The 16,116-nt window shown below is 43.8% G+C and overlaps 1 long non-coding RNA gene across 1 annotated transcript; it reads right to left on the bottom strand.

Moving 5' to 3' along the window:
• Nucleotides 1-8,481: 8,481 nt before the first annotated feature.
• Nucleotides 8,482-12,000, bottom strand: LOC120369456. Its single transcript, XR_005583169.1, has 2 exons — nt 11,864-12,000; nt 8,482-8,839 (listed from the first exon to the last, which is right to left on the bottom strand). It is a non-coding gene; the product is annotated as an uncharacterized LOC120369456 (long non-coding RNA).
• Between the last annotated feature and the right edge of the window lie 4,116 nt (nt 12,001-16,116).

Consider the following 16,116-nt stretch of genomic DNA (forward strand, 5'->3'; position numbering starts at 1 on the left):
TATACCTCTTTCTCTCCTGCACAGGTGAATTGTGTCAATGTTCATTTAGAAACAGTCTAGTGTGTTCCTAGGACTGCGACATATCAGATTACAAAAAGGGACGCTAAACCAATAGCTCCAGAGTGGCAGCTAATCATAACCTTCTCCAAGAGAACACACATCTAGAACTGGCCAAAAATATTCAGTCAACACTAGCATTTGGTAGAAAATGAAGTTTTGATCACAGAGAAATTTTCACCATTTTTTCACCATTTTGTTAAATATGTCTGGTTTTCATAACCCTCCCCCACAATTTTCTGCAGCTGACAATTTTATTTTACATTTTCAAGGGTTTTTTTGGGGGGTGGGGCGGGAGGAGGAGACAGGGTTCTGATAAGGATCTGAAACATTCTGAGGAAAAATGTGGAGGAAAACTAAAAAATAACTTTTTTTCTAGATATTATTCCATGGGGCTAAAAGCATTTCCTAACCAGCTCTACACATTGTACGCTATGAGCAGCCACCCAAAGCCATGTGCTCCTGTCTGCTCAATTCCTTAGTATTCATGGCTGTTGCCTTTTGCAATCAGAGAGGTCACTGCCCAGAATGCAGGCAAACTCAGCCCAAATCACAGTATTATTTAGCATATTTTAATTGGTTCTTCTTTTCTCCTCATTCCTCCCCAGTCCATCCAATAGGCTACAGCTACCATCATATTCCCCACACTCCCACAATCCAGTATCCATAATATAGATAAGGCTTGCCCAAGCTTATTTTATATTGTGCTTTAATATAAACGACTTACGGTTCAGTGGTTAAACCATAGCTAGCTATTAGGTAGCAGCAGTACAGACCTTGAAGCTAAGCCAAAATATGTTCATTCAGTAAATGAGCGTATTCTCCTAACTGGTTTCCCTCAGTGATTTTGGCCTCTCAAAGGCCAAATGCAATGTACAAAGGAGGGATGACTGAGATGCTCTGCCAGGTGCTATTAAAGTTTGGTGCCCTGTGTGAAATGAGTTGGATGGGCACAATCCAGTCCGCAGCGAACAAGTATCAAAATCATAAAATGCATCACCACATTAGGCACTGACTGGTACCCTTTGTGGCATTCTCAGCAGAGATTCCAAGGACTGACAGGGTCATGAGGACTGACCAATCATCTTACCCCTATTGGAAGTCCCTCCCAGGGGTGGCTGAATAATCCCATGGTGCAGCTATGTGAGGGAGGCTTGCATTGCCAATGCCAGTAGTGCATGTGTCTGTGGGTAAAGAATGGGCTTCCCTCTCCAGGATGTCAAGCCAGCCTGTTTATAAACACTGAGGCCTGGATACAGCAAAATACTAAAATGCATGCTTAAGTTCAGGCACAAGCTTATGTCCCATTGACGTCAACGGGACAACTCACCTGGTTAAAATTAAGAAAAACAAGCTCCTCCTAAGGTACAGTTATTTTTCTCATTGCCTTTCATTGAAATTCAAATAAAGTTCAGCATCATGTCATTGGTTAAATTCCAGCTTGGATCACTGGATCTTTATTTAATGTGTGTGAAAGATGGGGAAGAGAGGCCGTTTTTTATGACAGTAGTAATAATAATACCTAGCTCTTGTATTGCACTTTTCATCAGCAAATCGCAAAGTGCTTTACAAAAGAGGTTGGTATCCCTACCCCCATTTTATAGATGAGGAAACTGCTGGACATAGTGTTGAAATGATGTGCCCAAGGTTACCCAAACAGGCTAGTGCCAGAGTCAGGAATAAAACCCAGATCTCCTGCATCCCAGTGTATAAGGCTTCTAGGAAATGTGTGCTGCAGTCTTGGAGTGTTGCTTGCATTCAGCATACTTTTGCTACCTGTCAGGAAAAAGAGGAGTATTTCCGCCATGTAGTATCCATGATTTTACATTTGCACCCAGGGGCAGGGCTTAGATTGGGCTGGTACATGGCAGTGGGGAGTACTGGTGCCACACTCAATCTGCTGTGCTGTTGGCCAGAATCTCAGCATATAGACAACCTCAAAATTGTGAAGTGAGCATGACATATGCAGTGATGACTGTGTGAATCTGCAGAGAGCCTAGAAAATAGCCTTTCTGTAAACTGCTGCATTCATCTAAAAGCGGTGTTGACTCAGATGCCCAGTGATAATAATTTAATATCACCATTGTTAATTATTTCATTCCTTATTTAAGACAGGAAAAGGAAGATCACAGATTTGTACAATGTACTAGTCTAAATAAACCCCTTTACTGCCCTTACCATCATACCATCTGAGTACCTTCCAGTGCAATAAGAAATGGGACTAACATTTGTTACACGTGGTTCATTCTTTTTTCCCATCCTCTTCCCTGGCAGAGAATTGTGTATGCAGTGTAGTGTTTTTAATGTACATGCTGTTCTGTGTTTATATTAGTGAAGACAAGCTCAAAGAAGTGCACCTTGCACTTGGAAGAAAAGGTGGTGTGACGGTCCTTAGTTCCTGTGGGAGTTCATTCCACAGTCTTCGATCAACCTCCAAGTAAGCTCTGTCTCCTGCACAGACAAGCTTTACTCTTGTGCTAGAAAGTTCCACAGTGCCTACAGTGTGGAGTTATCCCTCATCTGGGAGATTTAGGTGATCTTTTAGATGTTTGGTCCAGGTCATTGAACACCTTGAAGATAAGGATTGGAGCCTTGAATTTGACTCAATAATCAGTCAAGCCTGCAGACCCTAGTAAACACCATGGACATATTGAAGCTCCACTGAAGATATGCCAAGGAATCCAATGAAGCTCACAAAGCATAATATTGCTTTGAACAGCTGCACAACCTACCATGAGCAGTGTTTCATTTCGGTGGCTCACACGGACAGAGCTTATTTTGTGGGAGGAGTTTATAAGACCACCACCTATTTCCCCCCAAATTTCACCTTAGATCATAAGCAAATGTTATGCTCTGTACTTCCCTTCGGCATGAAAATATTTCATTTCATTTCATTTCGGATGATGTCATTATAAACCTTTTGGTAGTTTTTCTCATTTGGCAGCAGAGGATTAACAAAGAAAGGCCTATGTGGTGAATGGGAAGGTTAGAGATAAGATCTTTGAGTGGGTGGCTTTTAAAAAGTCAACGTTCAGCCATAAAAACATCTAATCTCTTCTCTGAAACTTACTAAAATGTTTGATAAATATATATCATGTAGCAAGCTAAACAGGTTAAGTAGACTTAGAACTCCTGAAAAAAATACACTGATGTTAAATAATACTGAATTAAAAAGTCAGACTGCAATTAAGGCATATTTCTAGAAGTCATGATTAACTATTGCACCAGGAAGAAAAAAGTAGGTGCTGCCCGTTGTTTTTAGCAAGGAGAGCACAAGGCAGAATGTATGCTGGGAACACCAATATCCTGGCCCCCAATCCTTAATGGGGTGCATATGGTCAGATTTTTGCACTCATATGAAGCTCCACTGACTTCAGCTGGGCACTATCTAGGTGCAAGAATTTGTCTATGTAGGTCCAGTCACAGGAGTAGGGCTTTGGTGTTTGCATTGCCTGAGAACAATGAAGACATGCTGAAGGGTATGATGTAGGTGTAGAGAATGAAGACTCACTGGCACGGCGCCTCCTGCTGGTCATCTTGGGAATTGGCTCTCCAGCATATGGAGCTCCCTCTGCAGGCCAGTGTCTCGCCTGCCGCTGGCCCCATGTCCCTCCCAGATCCCGGTGCCCTTTACCTCAGGGTTCTGCCCCAGCAGTACCCCCACTCTCTGGGTCTCCCAGGGGAATCCCCAACCCTCTAAACCCACCTTGCCTCAGTGGCTACTGCCAATTATCATCTAGCCCCTGCTCACTGGGGCAGACTGCAGTCTGTAATGGCCACTCATCATTGGCAAGGGGTTAGGACCAACGGGTGCCTCTGCCTAAGCCCAGGCTGCAGCCTCTGCAAACCCAGTACCTGTTTTGACCTTTTAGCAAGACCCACCGCCTGGGGATTTACCAGGCTGGAGCTCCCCAGTTCCTCTTGCCTTTCCTCAGCCCTGCTCCGTTCCATGTACCCTGAGCTCCCAGGCAGCCAGGTCTTCTCCCTCCAGACTCCTCCAGCCTCTGGCCCACAGCCCTCTTATCAGGGCCAGCTGGGCCCTAATTGAGCTGGCCACAGCTGTGGCTGCTACTCCAATCAGCCTAGCTTGGCTATTTTAATCCCTGTTCTCCAGGAGTGGGGCAGTTGCCCCACTACAGTAGGTCTGAACTGGGCAGGGCCATGGTTCCCCTTCCTCCATACCACTAGGTGACTGAGGCCAGTTCTGGAGGATGCACTCCTTATTCCACAGTTTTCATTCCTATGCTCACTCTCCTCCATTGCTCCCAGAGGTAGCCTGCCTCTGTTCTTTAGTCGGAACGTCTCCGGGAACTGTCACTGATGCATTGCCTCTCTTCACTCTCTTAAGTAGAAATGGCTGTAAAAGCCCATGATGTATCACAGTTAAAACCCAACTGTGTTTAAGGCTAACTTGTGTCATGACCAGTTGCCACAACTTTGCAGCTTACAAACCATGATTTGTGTCCTCTTATCGGCTCAATACAGCACTCAGTGTTTGGGAAAAAATGAGTGGTCTTAGGACTACATTACCATTTATAGCACTTTTCTGGACACCATACAGTCCCTGGATATAAAACAACTTCCAGACCTCTGGACTCCCCCCACACCCACTATTTCATACCACATGGGAACCATCAAAAAACCCTACTCACTTATGGTGCATTAAGTTCATTTTTATAGCCAGTTTAATGTTAATGATGGTCAATTACTCTTGGAAATCATCATAAAAGTCAAAAAAAAGGGCAGATCCTTTATATCTGATTTCCTCTCAAGTCCAGCTTCAACATAGAAGCAACTTCTAGCAGTTTTAAAGTCATAACATGCAGATTCCCTGCTAGAGGGCAGGATATAAAGGTAGGTGTACCCCATGGGCTGCAAGTAATGGATTCTGGGGGAGGCTAAGCCTCCGCAAACCGCCGCTGATGCTCCCTGCCATAGCCCTGGGGCCAGGCCGTGGTGGGGCTTAGAGTTCCTCCTCCGGGGAGGGCTAGAGCTCCTCTGGATTGCTCCAGGTGCTGGCAGGTCAGCCTGGGCTCAGGGCTGCTCCGGGTGCTGGTGGGCGAGCCAGAATTTGGGGTTTCTCTGGGTGCCAGCCAGAGTTCTGGGCTGTGCTGGTGGGACCGGCCAGCAAAGGAGGTGCTTAGGTGGAGGGAGTGGTGCGGAGCAGGGCCTTGGGCTGAAGAGGCAGGCAGGGGTCTAGCCTCCCTGAACAGAGGGTGCCCGCATCGCCCTATCCTACTGCTTGCATGGTTTGGGTATTGCTCCCACTTATGGAGAGTAACACAGGATTAGTTATCTTCCAGAGGTTGGAATTTGCCTCCCACAGTAATACATTCACTTAATTAGGAAATCTCCTGAAAATGTCACAGTGAGATCATTCTTGAGTGCTGGTATTGGTATTAAATGAATTGGTAGCGAATAGCCCTTACTCTTCCACTGCTCAGTAGCTTAGAAAACAACTTCTCCCACCTTCAGGGGCCTGAAGAAGAGCTCTGGGTAGCTCCAAAGCTTGTCTCTTTCACCAGCAGAACTTAGTCTAATAAAAGATATTACCACTTGGTCTCTCAGTCTAGAAAACAAGGTGTCTGAACTACAAAAGGTAAGGATAGTGGAGAATTATTTTCCAGTACTGTGGGGTAGGTGTGTTAATAAATAGTGATGATGGTAAGAGTGATTAGGCTCCATCCTGCATACATGACTGATTAGAGAGGTGGGTGAGGTAATATCTATTATTGGACCAACTTGTGTTGGTGAGAAACTTTCAAGCCACTCATAGCTCCTCTTCAGATCGGTGTGGCTCGAAAGCTGGTCTCTCTCCCTGACAGAAGTGGGTCCAATAAAAGGTATTACCTCATCCACCTTGTCTCTCTAATATCCTGGGACCAACATGGCTACAACTACACTGCAAACACCACGGGCGCTGACTATTGTTTTTGCCAGTGGGTGGTCCTCTCAGCCTCTCTACCCCCATGAGATTGATGGGTGAGACCTCAAGGGAAAGAGGTTGAGCAGGGGCAGGACCTTAGGGTGGGTGGGGCTTCAGGGCAGAATGTGGGCCACGGTCCAGGCCCCGGGGCCCTCGAAAGATTAATCCGGCCCTGTGGGTGCTAAGCCCCCCAACCTATTTTTTTTAAGTGGGTGCTTGAGCCCTGGAGCACCCAAGGAGTCGGCACCTCTGGCGCGCACTCATTGATTGTAATTCTTACTACGGTGAAGTCAGTAGGACTATTGGGGTAGTAAACACCATGCTGGGTAGCTGATGGTTATGAGATTGTGCCCAGAGATAGCTGTAATTTGTATACTATAGTTCCTCTCAGCCAAGTTCTTGAAGGCCTCCGCAAAGAATATTTCAGTATTTAATTAAGCCACCCAAGACTCTTGGAGCTAGTTATGTATTTAATAAAGAGGTAATAGTCATGTCCTGCCTCATGCCCAATACCTCCATGGGAGTTAACAGCCCTGTAGAAGCCAGCACTCTAACTGCTTTATGCTCGGTTATTCCCCTGCAGGGCAAATGTCAAACCTATTTATCTACATCCTCATCACCGTAGTGTCCAAGCTGTTCCTAATCATTACTGGAGTTTTATCATCCTAACATCCCTGTGAGGTAGGGGCTTTCATCCCTGTTTTACAGGAGGGGGATTGAAGCACAGGGTAGTTTAAATGAGGTGCCTAATGTCCCACAGGAACACTATGGCAGAGAAGGGAATTGATGCCATGTTTTCTGAGTCTCAACACAATATCCAATCCACTAGACCATCCTTCCTACCCCCTGAGGTTGTAAGTACTTGCAAGAGGGGGTCCAAATGACTTGCCCAAAGCCAGACAAGCAAATAATGACAATAGCCAGGGATAGAAACCGGAAGTCCTGACTCCCAGGTTTCTGCTCTAACCATTAGATTGCACTGCCTCCCTAAAGAAGGGAGCAGGTGAGAAAGAAACAGAGTAGAGATCAGACACCTTTAAAGGAAAAATAAGTACATAAGAAAACTTTACTGCCCTTAAGCATATTACCCTAAACTATAAAGTTTGGATAGAAGTTCAGAGTCACTGCGGAGGGCAATGTTCAGTCATTTGGCTGAGGCAGGAACTGAACCCAGGTCTGTATTGATTAGCTCTACCACCTACCGCACCACATTTATCCGAATTAGGTCACACACTGGGTAAGTGACAGAAGCCAGGAGTTTTGACTCTCAGCTCTCAATACACTCCTAATGATAGGACACAAACAATGGATGTTATGGGTGAGCTTTTCCATCAGGGTAAAGTTTCATTAATATTTCTCTAGTTATTCTTTAAGAACAATGGGACAGGTGCACTGCTCTGTTCTGTCAGCTTTGTGCTGCTCAAGGGAAAGAAAACAAATGGAAATCCTTCTTCACTGCCTGATAGACTTGGCACCATAGGGCTGGCATACAAGCACCTATGTCCAGGATGGGGTTGTGGCTGTGTAAAAAGTGGCATAGTGAGGAAGCTGCTACAGGCATCTGATCTGCAGCTGCCATGTCTGTTCCTAGCAATCAGAGAAACAAGGTGAGGGAAGTAATATCTTTTATTAGACCAACTTCTGGTGGTGAAAGACACGCTGTCAAGATGCTTAAGGTAATATTAACCTTAAGCATCTTGTCTCTCATATCCTGGGACTGACCTGGCTGCATACAACCTAGGAATCGTAGGCAGATGACAAGATAGAGCAGGCCCCAAAGAACTTTCATTCATTCCAGGAAGACATGGAGAGGCTTTGAAGGGCTACATTAGGCAGGTTTCACTGTAGATAAAATAGCACCAGCTCTTCATAAATCTCAGTTGGTTTTCTTTTAAAAAAAATTACACACACACACAGAAGCTAAATAGTTAATTATTGCAATCCTGTTCCATTCCATCTCTGAAAGGAGCAAATGATGACTGTGGATACTGCCTACTCATTAAAATTTAAAAATACACTCCCTCATGGATGCACCTGGCACATGGCGTGGAAAATAGCACCCTGTCCTGCATGGATGCAAAGGGTGACATTGACAACAGGGCCCGCTCTGCTTCTCCTCATTTAATTACAATGGAAAGCAGAACCATGTCCTACAAATAAATATTGCTTCACATCCTTAATAGTCTCAGAATTGTGGCTCCCATTTCTGATGTGTTAACATCTTTGTCAAATCTCTTTCTCCTACTCACCCTTTTCCAAATGTTACATTGTTCCCAAAATGAGATTACTGAGAGCAGCTGATGAACATTTGGTGCTAAATTCTGTTTAGAGGCAGTTCTTTTATTACTTCTTCCATGTTCCATTTTCATTCTCCTCCCAATCCTGCTCTCCTCTCTTTTTTGGGGGGGGCTGCTTATTTGTGTTAATTACCATGGACATAGGCCTGGAAACAGGATGCATATTTCGGCAAGAGATTAAAAACAAACTGCAAACGATCATTCATTCATTATTGTTTTTGCCTTTATTTATTATTTCTGCAGTGCCAAAAATGTGCTGGTCACTTTTCAAACAAATGCACCATGACAAGGTCCTGGCTCCAAAGAACTTTCACTTGGAGGCCATGACCCCAAGACAGTGTCCTGCTCTCCAAGAAGCTCTGGGTGGGGTTGTATCTCTTGAAATACAATCCCTGCTGGAACAGCTCCAGCTGTGGTCTGTCTCAAGATAATGATCTTTTTACTTTGTTCTGGAAGTGGTGAGATTCATGCTCCTCCTCATGTGTTCCTGGAGCTAGTCCAGCTGATGGGAAAGCTCATTTTCCAATGCTCAGGAGTCTCACCCTTCTGGTGGTGAATTCTGTTCAAGTAGAACAGACTTGTTATAGGTAGGGTTACCACCTTTGAAATGCAAAAAACCCAGCACCCCTCCAAGGCAAGCCCACTGCAACCCCAACCATAAGGCAACTCTGCAACTCAGTGGTCTGAGCATTGGCCTGCTAAACCTAGGGTTGTGAGATCAATCCTTGAGGGGGCCATTTAGGGACTTGGCGCAAAAATCTGTCTGGGGATTGGTCCTGCTTTGAGCAAGGGTTTTGGTCTAGATGACCTCCTGAAGTCCCTTCCAGCCCTGATATTCTATGATTCTAACACATATTGATGATATCACCACTCTCACGTGACTCAAACCTGTGCACAGCAGGCTTGCGTGTTGGTGGGCAGTCAGCTGCTATACTTCCAACAATTTTGATCACTGAAATGGGAACACTGCAGCATCACAGAAACTTAACATTAGATCTCTCAGTGTATTGTGATAACAATGCAAATCTTTAGACTCACATAAAAAACCCCCAATAGATTAATTTTTTCTGGCAACTGGCAAATCCATAACACACACACACACACGCACGCAGGCCAGTCAAATAAAGGAAGTCTGTGGCAGAGTAAGAAATTGAGCCCAGATCTTTCGTCTCCCAAAATAGTACCATAGCCACTAACCCAGCCTGCCAACCAAAGCAAAAGTATTGGATTGGGTATTCCACAGGGAGTTCGTGCAAAGAGCCTCAACATGGACTATGTAGGTGACTGCTGCATTCCGAACCAACTGGAGCATTTTCAGAGTGGGCAGCTTCACTTTCTCCTCAAACCATTATGGATCAGAGACGTACCTTTGGAAAACATTCAGAGCCACATAGGCCAGTCCCACAGGTGTCAGAAGATAAACTTCATTTGTTTAAACAGTATGGGGAAAGGTTAATTACATGAAAGAAATGTAAATGTCTTTTAAATGTCTCCAGCTCTTGGAATCCTCATTGGTCCCCAGAGCTTGCAGCCAACTTACTCTAATGTGCCAGATACTCGCCTCTCGCTAAACATGGCTATTGTAAATGATAAATTTGAGTCAGCACTGCAAAACTAGAGCCAAGCAAGGCCAGTTATGTGCGTTCAGGGTATATTTGGAAAGAACACCTTTAAACAAAACTAGCCTGAGAGAGCAAAAGCCACCAGTATATCCAGTGGGAAGTTATTCTTGCACATTTTTGTACAAAAGCAAATTTTGGTGTGATTTTTCTCACTCTAATCACCACACCGTGTGTCAGGAGGATACAATTCTGCCCAATAGCTCCGAAGATAGATCATCCAAGGGTATCTGTTTTTATACCACACCCAGCACTGTGGAATTTGAGCACTTCACATCAGGAAGGGATGGGTGAGGGTGCAGAATGAATGCAAAGCAGCTATAAAATTTTTCTAAAGCCATTGCTTTCACTTTAAAGGGGCCTGTACAGACAATGTTAATCGGGGGAAGGCTGATTCTGGGTAATGTTTAGGGGTTTTCACGTTTCCAAACCTGGAGGTCTCAGTTCAGCCCTGCTCTCCCACAGGAAACGCTTCACCCTAAGTGAAAGCAGCTTCAGTTTGCACTCTTGGCTCCCTCTGAACCCAGAGGCTCCATAGGCAATCTCCTGAATCAGTGCATTCATCAGCCCCCTAGCCATGCCCATCCTTGACCAGCTCCATGCACTCTTCAGACTGTTTGGCAGCTGTAGGATCCTCCTCACACTACCATAATCCCCCTCCAGAAGGACTTTCCACGGGTGAAGTGTGTATGTAACGGGATGGGAGGCCTATACTATGGTTTATAGCAGCAGAAACTGGCATAATCTGGGACTGACTATAAGAAGGATTATACATGACTGGCATTCATATAAGGCCAGATCCCACTGAATCAGTGGGAGTTGGGATGAATTACAGTGGGAGGAGGATCTGGACCATATATTTATAGATCTAGCTTCATTCATACTGGACATCTGACAGATTTACCTTAATTCATAGTACACGTTGTAAAACTCATTTACATGTACTAGAAAAAATAAAAAATAATAAGAGCTATATATAATATTTGAAAATATATAATTCAAATGCTGCAGTTAGTTATGTATTGCAAGGGCAGAGCTTTGGTGTCTTATGCGTGCCAATTCATGCATCTGTTCCTTCCAAATTCCACCTCTGGAGTTAGAGCAGAATATAACAAGATAGTTTAGATTCGAATTTGCTGGGTTAGTGTCAACCTTAACTGTTCTTCATATATTTCATGTTCATGTCTTTTTAATGACATCATTCCAGTAGCTGTGGCATTAGAACAAGATGAACAGACTCTGCCTCAACCATAATAAAAGAATGGCAAGAAACTAGCATAAATTCTGGGAAGTTAAAATTAATTGTTTAAAAAAATCTGAATATATTACTGCAATGGGGTAGCACTCAGCTCTCACGAGCACCCCCTGGCCAAGTGTATGTGTTTGCATTCTCTCTCTGTTTGTGGTGGGTCTTCGGTGACCCAGCCCCCCTGGCCAAATCAGTTAGTCTGTGTGATAAAAATAAAGCAAACCCCTCCTGGGATATAAATCCAACAGGGGGCCTATTACAGCACCCTCGGTAAGGTTTGATCTGCAGCCCTATCCTGGGGCTCTCTCTTCAATCATTCCAGCAGGGCCTATCACAGTATCCTGGCCAAACTGTGTCTCAGACCCTTCTGGGATCCATTTAATTATACCTGCTCTTTAGGCAGTCCCAGCCCTTGTGTGGGCCCCTGTCCCCCAGGGCTCCCTCCCTCCCTGGAGACTCTTCACCTCTCTGGGCCTTTCTGGCCACAGCTCTTCAGTTGGGCCACTAAGAGAATTCTGTTCCCCTTCTGGATGTATCAAAGTCCATGCCACTTACCCAGTGGCTAGTGGTGGGACCTGGGCCCACCATCTACTCCAGGTCCCAGCCTAGGGACCCTATGGATAACAGATGTCAGCCATGTCCCTTTAAATAAACTGTTTTGCTGCTACAATTCCCTGGGCCACTTCCCCATGGCTCAGCAGATTTTCACCCTTACCTCAGGGCCTTGTCCTGATGGCATCCCAGCAGACAGCCTGGAACACCATCCACTCTTCTCCAGCAAGGAACTGAACTTGCTCTGGCCCTGCAGCTCTTCTTATACTAGCCTGCTGGGCCCTGATTGGCTGCTTCCCATACAGCCACTCTAGGCACCTTGGAAGACCTCTCTACTGCCCTTTTCTGGGGCGGAGTGTGGAAGGCCTCCAGCAGGGGGCCTCAGGGCCTAGTTTACCCCCTCACAATTACCCACTGCAGTTTTTCTGTGGAATCAATGGTTCGAGTGCAGAGAACTAGCCGAATCTCAGACTTCCTCAGCTCTCTCACGCTGGCTGTGTGACCTTTCAAGCAAATTACATAGCCTGTCTGGGCTAGATTTTTAAAGGTAGTTAGGCACCTAAAGAAGCAGATAGGTGTCTTGTGGAATTCTGAAAAGCTCCTAGCTGCTTAGCTCCCATTGAAACACATTTTGAAACTCCCACTAGGTGCCTATCGGACTCTTTAGGCACTTGCATACCTTTGAATATCTGTCCCTCTGATTCCCAACCAGTAGAATGGCTCTAATAATATTACCTAACTCTAAGGGCTGATCACTACCGGGAGATCGATGCTGCTGCAATCCATACATCAGGGATCAATTTAGTGGGTGTAGTAGACACCTGCTAAATCGATGGCAGAGCGCTCTCCAGTTGATCCTGGTACTCCAGCTCTCCAAGAAGAGTAAGGGAAGTTGACCAGAGAGCGTCTCCCATCGACTCTACATCATAAAGACACTAGGATAAGTTAACCTAAGCTATGTCAACTCCAGCTACGTTGTTCATGTAGCTGGAGTAGTGTAACCTAGGTCGACTTACCCCTGTGGTAAAGACAAGCCCTTAGTGGTGTTGTGAGGCTTAATCAATTAAGGCAGGTGAAATGCTTTGTGAACCTTGATCCAAAGCCTACTGTAGTTAAAGAAAAGATACTCATTGACTTCATTAGGCATTGTATCAGACACCTAATGAATGTAAAATGTTACTATTTTTAGATTATTTGGTTTTCTTCACAATTTTTCTTTTTTCCTCTAGTATTATTGCTAAGGACAGAGCTGGTTGAAATGCAGAATTTCTGTTTTGAGGGAAAATTTCAACAATTTAAATTTTATTTTTGTTTAACTGAACTTTTTCAAAATTTCCCATAAATTAAAAAAAAATTGAAAATTTTGTTTTAGAAAAGTTCCAAAACCATTTCAAAATGAAATTTTTATTTAAAATGTATTTTATTTTGTTTTGCGAGTTTTGTGAGTTTTATGTTTATATTATTTCATGACATGTCAGTTTTAGTGCATAATATGATGTCATATCATGTTAAATAATGTCATAACATGACAAGTCATAGTATCATATTATGTAATAGTGAAAATATTTTATTCTATTATTTATTTTAAATGTATTTGTTTTTTTAAATCATTAAGGGCAGTTGCTACCTAGTACTGATTGAAACAGTTCATCTTATTTTCTTGATCTGAGAACAACTGGCCTCCTTTACTAAAACCACCACCATGGGTGCAAGTTTTGCCATAGACTCATGTGTGCAAGGTTAAGAACTAGAATGAGACGATTAAGTTATTGAGGACATCCGAAGAGCCATCCATCATGTGGCAAGGAGTTTTAGTTGCTACTGACCTGGGATGAATTTGATTCCATGATTTAGATGGGACAAGGCTCCATATCTATTACCAGTCTCCTGTGGCATTCAACTCCCAGCAGCGAGTATTTAATTTTGTCCTATTTTATTTCTCTCTATTTGCCCATTACAGAACTACAAAGCAAACACTGTGTCTCCTACAATCCAATTGAAGAACTGACTGATTTATTCTGATAACAGGTTAGCAGAAAAAGGAAACAAGGAAAGTAATTTATTCAGTAGGATAGGGACATAAACTGATTTGACTCCAGTAAAAATTCAGAATGCAATTTTGAAATTCATAAAGAAATAACCCTGGTGCAAACCTGTAACATCTTTGCAGTGGGACTTCAGTAAAAAGTAATGCCAACACCAGTGCTCAGTTCAATGACTGATTCTATCACTGTACAGGTGTTGTTTGGATCTGTCTTTGGCTTAGATTTAAGTTAAGTGTTGAATTAAAGGCCTAACCAAGGGTCAGCTTGAAGGTTTGATGGTGCTAAAATCTCATGGTATTTTCTTGTGAGACTTCAACTCAAAATGGCATAAATTTTGCAGGAACTGCTGTTGACAAGAGAGTTCTGCCATCTTTGGCCACATCTAAATGGTACACACACCATTTGATCGTTAACTAAAACAATAGACGTTCATGGTTTGGATGCAGGAATTCCATGCTGGATGATAAAGATCGACAAATTCAAATTAGAAATAAGGCATCTATTTTTAACAGTGAAGGTGGTTAACCATTGGAACAAACTACCAAGGGAAGTGATGGATTCTCCATTTGTTGGAGTCTTAGTATCAAGACTGGATGCCTTTCTAGAAGATATGTTTTGGCTAAAGCATAAGTTGTTGGGCTCAAAACAGGAGTAACTGGATGAAATTCTATGGCTTGTGTTATACAAGACGTCGGACTAAATGATCAAATGATCTCTTCTGTCCTGCAATCTATGACCCATGTGGTCCAGACACTGGACTGGAAGGCAGGTGTTGTATCATTTGCTCTTTACACAACAAAACAACATGAAGAAACCCCAGGAAAACAGTTGGGTTCCAAATGCCCATGTTCACTAAATATACAGAAAGAAGCAATGCCTGGCTATACACAGACTGCTGCTCTGGCTGCTTTCTGGCAGCTTCTATAACAAAAAACACAGAGTTCTAGTGGAGTTCTCACAAATTAATTAAAGGGATACTACCCTATTCCTATTCAGTACGGCAGGAGACCTGGATTCTATTTCAAACTTTACCACTGATATGCTGTGTGATTTTGGGCAAGTCACTTCATCTATTTGTGCCTCAGTTTTCCCATCTGTGCAATTGGGAAAATAATATTTTACTTCCTTTGTAGAGTACTTTGAAATCGGTATATTAAAATCAAAGAGCTTATTAATTATCAGAACTTCAGGATTTGAGGTGTTCATATCTGACTGCCACAAAATAAAAATCATAAGATCTAGGCAACATTGAAAGAAGGACTTTTAGAAAACCTGATTCATATGGGGGAAAATTCAGCATTTTTAAAACAGGAGTTTTCTTTGTTTTTTCATACAGGTGCAGTGCGGGATAAGTGTATCCACAGGGCGGCTTGCAAACATATGCAATGTACTGACAGAATAGCGAGCATGGCTCTTCAAATAATAGTCTCGTCTCACAACAGCAGAATATGCTGTGTGTGTGTGGATCTCTTCGTAGATACCTTTGGGCTCAGTGAAGCACAGACACTCAGCTGTGATGGGCTTCGAAAGCCTCCTAGCTCATGGAGAAAAATTCTGCTAGCTGGCCTCAGGAGCAATTCTACGATCCACCTCTCTTCTCGCTACCTCTCCTGGGGAGACAGCTGCCTAGAGCAGCCAGCACGTGGTGATCTCTATTCACACGGTGGAAAGAAGAAGAGGAATGGGCAGCAGAGCCAAGGCGGCACTCACAAGCTAAAATTCAAAGCACCCTCCCAGGGGTGAGGTAGTATAGTCTCGATTTCAGTACAAGCGAGGGGTGGGGGAAGCTCATCCAAAGCCCACTGAAGTCAAATGAGAGTCTTTCCATTGACTTCAATGTGCTTTGGATCATGTACTCACAGGTTCTGTGATTGTTCTAATTTAGTTATGGAATCTTTTTTGTCAACAGAGAGGGGGTAAGTGCAGTAATCAACAGGGGCTATTTGGTGGTGGCAGAAAGCAACAGCCAGCTTTGTATCCTGGTTTGGATAATTCCTTGAAATGAAATTAATTCATTAAACTGAAAACCCAGCCAATCCGGAATGGATTGCAGTGGAGAACCACACACCGGTAAAGAGCATGGCTAGCTTTACAAAGAAAGGGTTTTCTTTTTCTCCTTCCCAAAACAAAGCCTCACAGCAGCTCTGGTAAACATCTATAGTGCTTCCTTCAACAGAAGAGGGTGGTTTTATTGGGTTACTAATCTACCACCAGTCAGCAAGAGCGCACTGCAGTGTCAAGCTGTTCAAAGTCTTGAGTTAGGGTCTGATTCTGCTTCCACTGAAAGGAATGGCACAACTCCGGTTGTCTTCATGGGCACAGATCAAACCCTAAAAAAAGCTCTCTTCCCTCTTGAGACAGGAATGGGGAG

Source organism: Mauremys reevesii, linkage group 7, assembly GCF_016161935.1.
Source record: "Mauremys reevesii isolate NIE-2019 linkage group 7, ASM1616193v1, whole genome shotgun sequence".
In the NCBI taxonomy this organism is placed as follows: domain Eukaryota; kingdom Metazoa; phylum Chordata; order Testudines; family Geoemydidae; genus Mauremys; species Mauremys reevesii.